The sequence below is a fragment of the Lepisosteus platostomus genome, chromosome 15, assembly GCF_059453375.1.
Source record: "Lepisosteus platostomus isolate fLepPlt1 chromosome 15, fLepPlt1.hap1, whole genome shotgun sequence".
NCBI lineage: Eukaryota > Metazoa > Chordata > Actinopteri > Semionotiformes > Lepisosteidae > Lepisosteus > Lepisosteus platostomus.
This window is the reverse complement of record NC_142625.1, coordinates 13465455-13473745: the sequence shown is the minus strand read 5'-3', so window position 1 is coordinate 13473745 and position 8291 is coordinate 13465455. Positions and strand designations below refer to the sequence as shown.

Genomic DNA, 8291 nt, shown 5'->3' with positions numbered 1-8291 from the left:
CACAAGTTCACAGTTCACAATTCACAGCAAGAGTAAACAACTGCTACAGTGGCGCAATAGCAAGGGATTTTGTGCAAGTGCCAGTTATGAATCATGCCTTTATCAATCAAAGAACTGTTAGCTAGATGACATGTTGTAACCTTGTGGGTTTTTACATGCATCACAATACACACCTCTTTTTATGATAAAGAGTATATTACACACGTAGGGAAATGATTTCTCAAGAAAATCATGTGTGTTGGGTGGAAGAGATAAGTCATTCAACTCTTATATGAACTAAGAGATAATCCCTCAACAGGCCTTCTCAGATATCAAGTTTTTTGCTACTGGTAGTTGTTCTGCAGTACTTTCTGTTTAGAACTAATTGGTTCTCATTCCATGCCTAGAATACATTTGTTCCCTGGTCCTCTAGTCCTCTGTTTAAACTGTTTCAGATCTTGTGCTTGTGGCAGTAAGATGACAGAAATTCCATTGCTGACACTGAGGGATGTGTGGCTGCTTGTGTCTGTGGGATTTGCTCTGTTCGGGATGGAAGAGGTCAAGCCCATTATGTAGCAACTGCTGAGGTCATGTATTTGGATATTTCTGTTTCAGCTGCCAGGAGGATAAATGGGAATCTTCTTGCTTTGTATCTTTTGGTCTCCTGTCATTGAATGTAATTCAACATACTAAACTCCCCTAGAAATCGCTATATTTCTGTGTGCAGAGAAAATAGTTTCAGTTCGCACACTTCACAAATGTTTATAATGTTAATGTTAATGTTAATAATGTCAGTACACCCAAGAAGATATTTATTTTGTAGTCACTTTAAATCTTTTATACTGTAGAACAGTGTAAATGGGCTGTGATTTGCTCATTGCACACAGTAAAATAGAGAAGGGTCATACTAGTGATTTGGCTGTGAAAACTGAACAGGTCTAAGATGATTACACTTGCCAGTAGTTTCACAGACCCTAATTATCACTAATTCTAGACTAACTATTGCCAGTTCAAATAAGCAAGTATAGTACTCTTGCTAATCAGAGTCTTTACAGTTAACCCCTAATGTCCTAGCAGAGAACAGGCAAGAAAACATGAAGAGTCAGGGGTAAAAAGGTTTTCTGAAAAGCTGCATCCTAATTAGTTTCCTTCCTTACTGATACAGTATTGGGTACATTCTGCAAAATTCTACTTCTTTCATTATTTTTAGTCTCAGGTGTTTCAATCCTTAAAACCCTTCTTTAAGATCAAATCCGAGGTTTCATTTTAGACCTCCAGAGGTCTAGTTTTGGTGGTTGTGGGTGAAAAGTAGAGCAGAACTTCTGTCCTCCTGCAGGGTGAGAGTGAATTTTCTGTCCAGACAGCCCAGTGCCTCAGCCCCAGCTGATGTGCTTACTTCCAGGCTTCGCACAACGTAGGCAATGACATCACTGACGAGTTCTTCCCAGGAGATGTGTATGCTCGTGGAGGTTCATCCAAATAAGCCAGATCCATCTGGCTAATTCCCAGCTGTGGCTACTGAAGCTTTTAGCCAGGACTGAGCTCGATCGGTTTAAGTAACATTGTGCATTACTGATTGCTCATTTTAATTTGCTGTTCACTGTAAGAATATTATTCATACCATAAACAGATGTTGGGGGGGATCTAGGTAAGTAACGCCTGTTAAAAAACTCTGGCAGTACATGAATCATTCACAGTGTTTAATTTGACACACACGTGCTGCATGAATGGGGCCTGTGAATAAAGATGTTGTTTGAGTGCTAATTGAAATTGGTTTCACAATGTCAATCCACAGTCACACGGTGATAGACTAGTGCTTCACTGCTGGAGTCTGACACTCTGGAGTTTTAATACAGTACCAGATACGGTGCTGATTTTCCGGAAACACACGGGTGGATGCAATTATATCAAGGACTGCTTGATCTTATAATTTTTTGTAAACCCCCTCCTCCCCAGCTCACCCAGAAATGCATGTTTGTGAAACATCAGCAATGGATAATCTATTTTTTTAAACTCAAAAAGCCCTCACCTAAGGCTTAGGATCTGTCCAGAAACAAATGTTTAAAATACAATTTGCAAGTTCCTCCTGTCCTTAGGAAGCCAGTACAGAAGTCATTGTTTTGAGAAATTGGAACTAAATACTGTAATTGGTTGAGATCAAAGCACATTCACACTTACAGTGGAAAGCAATGAGCCAAACTGCACAGCACTAAAGATAAATTCTTCTTCTATTAAAATGTTGGTTGTTTTTTGTGGACTGTGGGAGATCGGAACATCAGCACATCGGTAGCAGTCTTGCTCTTCCAAAACCCTCACAAGGCTGCAGGTCCCATGTGAGATGAAGGAGTAGGAGCTTCTCAAGTGAACACAGTCTAGGGAATGAGGGCTGGCAGCAGATTGCAGACTCAGGTTCCGAAGTGTACCTGGGGTGAGAAACAGGGAGCGTGAGGCATTCTGAGACTACAGGTGAGACATTTTCCAAGACCTGGAAAAGGAGAACTGAGATAAAAAGGAAAAGGCTTGAAAGCTAAATAAAAAAAGCATAACATTTGTCCCGGGTATCTTGTTTCTTTGATTTAATGAGTGTAATTGTGATAGGAAACGTGATCGTGCTTTGCCATCAGCGTGTGTGATCACAGAGACATAAATCTCGTCCGAGTGTAACAGGGCGTCAGTGACACTGTCCCTCCTTGACATCTAGGGAGTACGGGAGTTATTCTGAAACACAACATTGGCTCACTGGGTGCGGCGGAGTTCCGTACTGTCCAGGGGGGAATGCGGCCTGGAGCCCATGAATGACCATGATTGAAACCCAGCAGGGGCAGAGCAGAGCTGTACCAGTCACTTGGAGCACCAAGGCACGTTGATGCTCTGGTGGGGTAATGCTCTACTTGGATTTAGTGGCTGTGGGATGTACGACAGTGTCTGACACTTGCAGTTAAAATCTAACGAAGGCTAGGAAGAAAAGGGACATGGCAAGCAGTCACTTTAGAGTAGAGAACTGTCTACTAATGCTTCAGTCTTCAGCTGCAAGTGCCTGTGAAAATCAGCTGCTGTTGAAGAGAGACGATGTTGTTTCTGAGTTGAACAGCCAGCCACTATGACTATGCATTATTGCCTCGATCTACCTTCCATAATGAACCTGTCACTTATCTTCACTGCACATGAAAGTTACAGTACCCTCTATATACTTCTTCTTGGAGTCACATGTCTCATCCTTTAGAATCAGTAACCTCAAAACAAGTTCTGTGTTTGAGTGCTTTGTTGGATTTCTAAATGTTTGGCACTCATAAGGAAGGTTACAGATTAGAGGAGAAAATTCTGTTTATCTTGCTCATTCTGTTGCTGGTAACTGATAACTGATCCCAATAGGACAAAGTTGTGGTACTCAACGTGCAAAATCGTTTTTTTTCCTTTGGAATGCACCGGGAGTGCAGTTTCAAAACACGTGAATTGGTTTCTACAGCTCTGCACCCATTCATCAGTTTCTGGCCTGGGGTTTTTTCTGAATGAGGGCTCAGTGCAGTTGTAACCATCACTGCCCCCTCCAAGGCCTAATCCTTTGACTGGGCTGTGAGGCTTAGCTGTGTACTTCCTGCCCTCACCTCCACAAGAGAATTCCTTTGATCTCCACAATGGGGCTTTGTAGCCCTTCCTTCTCTGTTCGAGTCCCCATGGTAACCACACTACCCTGACCCTCCGTGCCCTCTCTGTGTCTTCCAACTCACACTAATAACAATAACAACGCTGGTCTAACAGTGGATGAGGCCAGGGAATCCCTCACCTGAGTGGGATAAAATAAAACAGATTTCCAAAGCTGCGCACACCTGTAGAAACATACAAGGGCTGTCTTTGTGTGAAGGACCAGTCGAGACTTGCTGGTGTTGTTTCTGATGCTCTGTAGAGGTGCCAAGACATAGCATAGCACATTGTGTTCATTGCCATAAAAAAGCTGCTTCATCTACAGTACAATTGTGATTCTTATCATTTCGGAAGCCGTAGTATATTCCTGTTTTTTCATTCTGTATCCTTCTTCTGTCTCTTTTAATTAAACAAGCAAACTGTTTCACAGGATTTCTGCATACGTTTGCAAGCATGCAACTATAGATGAACATTATCTAACATTTGATTTTTCATTTTGACAGAAGCATTTTGCACGGAGCTTAAAAATAAATGATCTTTATAGATCTGGCAAACAATTTCACAAAACCAAAAAAGCTCTTTTAAACAGTGGCAAAATAGAAATTGCTGTGGCTTCTTGTGCCTTTGTGTTTGATCTTTATATCCTCTTGCACATGATATCAAAAGGATTAATCAGAAGCCTTTTTTGAATTCTGATTACAGGGTGTCCAGCAGATGGCGCTCAGCCTTCTGCCTTTAGATTGGATAGATGTGTGAATTAGAGTGGGATGCAAGCTGTAGTCCTGGAGGGTCGCAGGGTCTGCTGCTTCAGCTTTTAACAAATCTAGTTGACTTGAATTACTTATTATTTCAATTTCATCATCCATCATCACATTTCCTCAGCTAGTTTCTTGTTGCTATTCCAAAGACACTTGACTCCAAGACTAGAGTTACTGTACCTCTATTTTAGATTAAAGACAATAGCTGAATAAAATAATTGCCATAACTTTTAATGTGCGGAGTTAAAACGTATTTATTGATCAGAGTTGAGGCATTGATTGTCCCGTGTCTTAACTATTAAGGCAGAGAAAAATACTGCGCTGGATTACAATGTGTTGCATGCGAATAGGACCCGCAAACAGGAATCAAATTGTGGAGTACCTTAGAAAAATTGCTCTCCTCTCTGACACTGCAGGTGAGTGGGCTCTTTTCATTTCTTCCCACGCAGCACGGATTAATCAATCCAGCGTCCTGCAGCTGTTCTGCAGTTTTGAATTCCAGTTGCCCTCCTCCAATTTCAGTCTCAACCCCTCACAGAAAAAGCCATCCAAATAACCGAACGATTCACTCACTCGGCTGCATGTGTCACTTAAGTAGATTAAAAAAAAACTTGAGGGGCGTGTAGATTACACACTTCTACCGAATTCCCAAACCAGCAAGCTTGGTTAATGGGGATCCTGTAAGAGCTGCCTAAAATGGAGAGGTAAGGAGGATATCCTGATTTCTCTGCATGCTGTACCTTTCAGATTCTTTAAATGAGTGAGTGACCCTCTTTCCCATTTCTCTTCTCTTTCTTATGGCGTGTCCTACAGGTATCTCATGTGATCTCCTGATGTAGTTCCTCTGCATTGTTATTTTCTATATCAAACAGCTGCTCTGGCGGCTTAAAAGCACTTCTCAAAGGAAGTCCTAAAGGGAAGCTAATTAGCATCCGAATTCCCCTTTACCAGTTGGTGCATCATTATCGTGCAAAGCCGACATGCTTTACTCCATCTCACTTCCTCTTATTCAGACGTCTGTAAAGAGGCCGTGTATTGTTAAACATGGGCATTGCCAATAAAATAAAGGAGGAAACAACAGTACAGATCACATATAAAAGAAATACAATAACATCCGACTATGACTGATCAGCTAAAGACTCGTGACTTGCACATTGACAAACGTTCCCACAATTCCTCTCTCACCAGCTGTTGCTGTCTATATGACTACTGAACATAGCTTTGCAGCAGGCTATAAATACAGGGCTAGAAATACAGATACTTAGGGCTCACTCCTCTTGTTTAACCAGCTGCAGGCTGTCAGTCTGGTCAGGGGCAGCAAGGGGTAAATGTGAGAGGGGCGTGTTTGGGTGAGAGAGAGGCTTCAGCGAGAGGTGAGCACAAATGCTCCTGTTAAAGATCACGTGCGAAAGACACCCTACACTCCCGATTTGGAAGTGATCTTGGCTTTTTTGTACAAAGAATTCCTATAACTTCTTTTTTTAAGAGACAAATCTTATGATTATATATCTCCATTTTTCCTTTCAGTGAGCTCCTGTCAGGTGGTCCACTAGTTAGCATTGCTGCCTTGCAATGCCTTGCAGTCCTGGGGCCCTGGATAAAATGTAGGACCTGATGTTCTGTCTGTGTGGAGTTTGTATGTTCTCCCCGTGTTCACGTGGGTGTGCTTGGCGTGCTCCACCATCCTTCTTTCAGCAGTCCAAAGATACAGTATGTTCCTTGGTTACTTGGCTTCTGGTGAAATTGGCCCTGGTGTGCTCGTCTGTATTTGTGTCTTTGTCTGTGTCCTGTGATGGACTGATGATCCTGTCTATGATGTATCCTCCCTTGCATCCATTGCTTGCTGGGATAGGCTTTGGGTCCCCTGTGACCCAATATTGGATAAAGCAATTCACTTCCTGTTGGGTATCTGTGTTCTCAGATCTGATCAGTACCAGTAAATACTGTACTTGTTCTACCTAACTGAGGATAATGAACATGTTAAGTAGCACACTTTCTAGGCCATTGCCAGTTGGATTCACTAGGATCTAGAAACTGTGTTTTCAAGCAAAAAAATGAACAGCAACATTCTGTTTTGCTGAAAGATAAAGTGCACAATCCTGCAAAGTTTGAAAATGATCCAACTTAAACCTGCAGAACTAGCATTGCCACAAAGACACTGATTGATGAACGCACTCAGTGGTAGGGTCACCCTGAAAATTCAGGGTCACTGAGGGACAATATTTGAGAAATATGCCAGAAAAGAGAAAATTCTTTTTTTTCTAATAATGATTGCTAATACCAAGTTACAGTATGTGGTGCTGTATATCCCTTGTGTGTCTGAAGTTTTATTTAAATACAAGTTTGTGTATTTAAATAAAAATGAACTTTGTGCACTTTTCCTTCTCGGGGCACATCACTAAGCTAAAATTAGCTGTGTGGAAGGAGATAAATGCCACCAGCCAGTGTCCAGTGTCCCATCTGTCACTTTAATATGCCATTCATTACTCGATTCACACACACTTCTGCACTGTCGTGGTCCCAAAACACTGCACTTCCAGTAAGTTATCAATTACATTACTCTGTCACTGTCCAAGAACTAATTAGGTAGTCCTGTGCCATAAAGCACAGAGATAGGAGGAAGCAAATTTAACAATTTAGCTTTCTCATTTTTAATGTTTATTAATGAATGAGAACCTGCAAAATGCAGTGCATACTCCATCACCCAACAAAATCTGTTCTTCTTTTCCAAAGGGTTTCAGGGCTCTCCCCATTAATAAGACACCTGTTCTTCTATCTCTGTCAGAAATAAATTGGCTTCTTTTCAGATTGTCAAGATAAATGGCTTCACCTGCAGCTGATGGACCAGACAGACTTATAATGACAGTTTTTATCACACTGACATTCATCACATGTTATTAACTGTACAAGAGAAGCCCAGAGGATCAACACGTATAAATAGCAGTAAAAGTGACTTGCAAAATAATCCTTTTTAAGGGGATGGAGAAATTTAATGTAATTATTACAAAAGCAACTTTTTAGGCACTAATTATGTTAAATGCTGGAACGCTAAATTACAGGATTTCTTTCTTCTTTAATGGAGGGGGCGACTTGCTAAGTAATTACTTTATCACAGACTGATACAGAAATGAGGTATTGTCAGGTTCACAGTTGTGTTTGGATTCTCTGTTGCCGTTTATGTAAAAGCAAAATACGTCACTGTTCTAATGGCTTTAAAATGAGCAGTGTGCACGGGATCAGATCTTTGTTAAGGATCTGGCAGAAAGAAGCAAATAGAATTCTAAAGAACAGCCCCTTTTCCCCCAGGAAAGATCTTGAAGCAGTCCCTGTAATCAGGAGCCCAGGGGTTAAATTCCACCGGGGAGAAACATATGGCTGAACCTACAATTAGGAGGCAGTGAGACACTGACCACAACCTGCACCCTGCAAGTCCTAACACTGCACTCGAGCTCTCCTCTGGACAAGCTCCCATCTGCGGTGGCTTGGTGATGCACAGTACAGAGGATTAGGCAGTATGGATAAAACCAGCATTGGCTGAGATGACAGGACCATTTCAGGGCAGTGAGGCATGGACATCTGAGCCTGTGCCGGAGGGGCCGTAGCAGCAGGATTTGTGGTTTTCTCCGGTTTTGTCTTGTTCATTCCAGTCCATCCAGATTCCAAGAATTCAATGGGACATCTTGTTGTGTCTACAGGGATGTAATGTTTGGGCCCAAAGTCTGTTGGAAGAAGAGCTTGTGGTGTGGAAACGTGGGTGGGATACTGGATTACTGCATGCACTTCTTACTACATTTTACAGGTGCGGAGCTGAGAGTGTGCTCACATGTGGTATTTCAGTGTGGTTTGACAGCAGCTCATGTCTGACTGGAAGGCATTGTAAGGGGTGATCAGGACAGCCATTGGAGTACAGCT

General features: G+C 42.0%; 1 long non-coding RNA gene across 1 annotated transcript; it reads right to left on the bottom strand.

Annotated features, from left to right (window-relative positions):
- Positions 1 to 1662: 1662 nt before the first annotated feature.
- On the bottom strand, positions 1663 to 6129 carry LOC148648016 (uncharacterized). The gene is made up of 2 exons (XR_015926786.1): positions 5120 to 6129; positions 1663 to 2402 (listed from the first exon to the last, which is right to left on the bottom strand). It is a non-coding gene; the product is annotated as an uncharacterized LOC148648016 (long non-coding RNA).
- Between the last annotated feature and the right edge of the window lie 2162 nt (positions 6130 to 8291).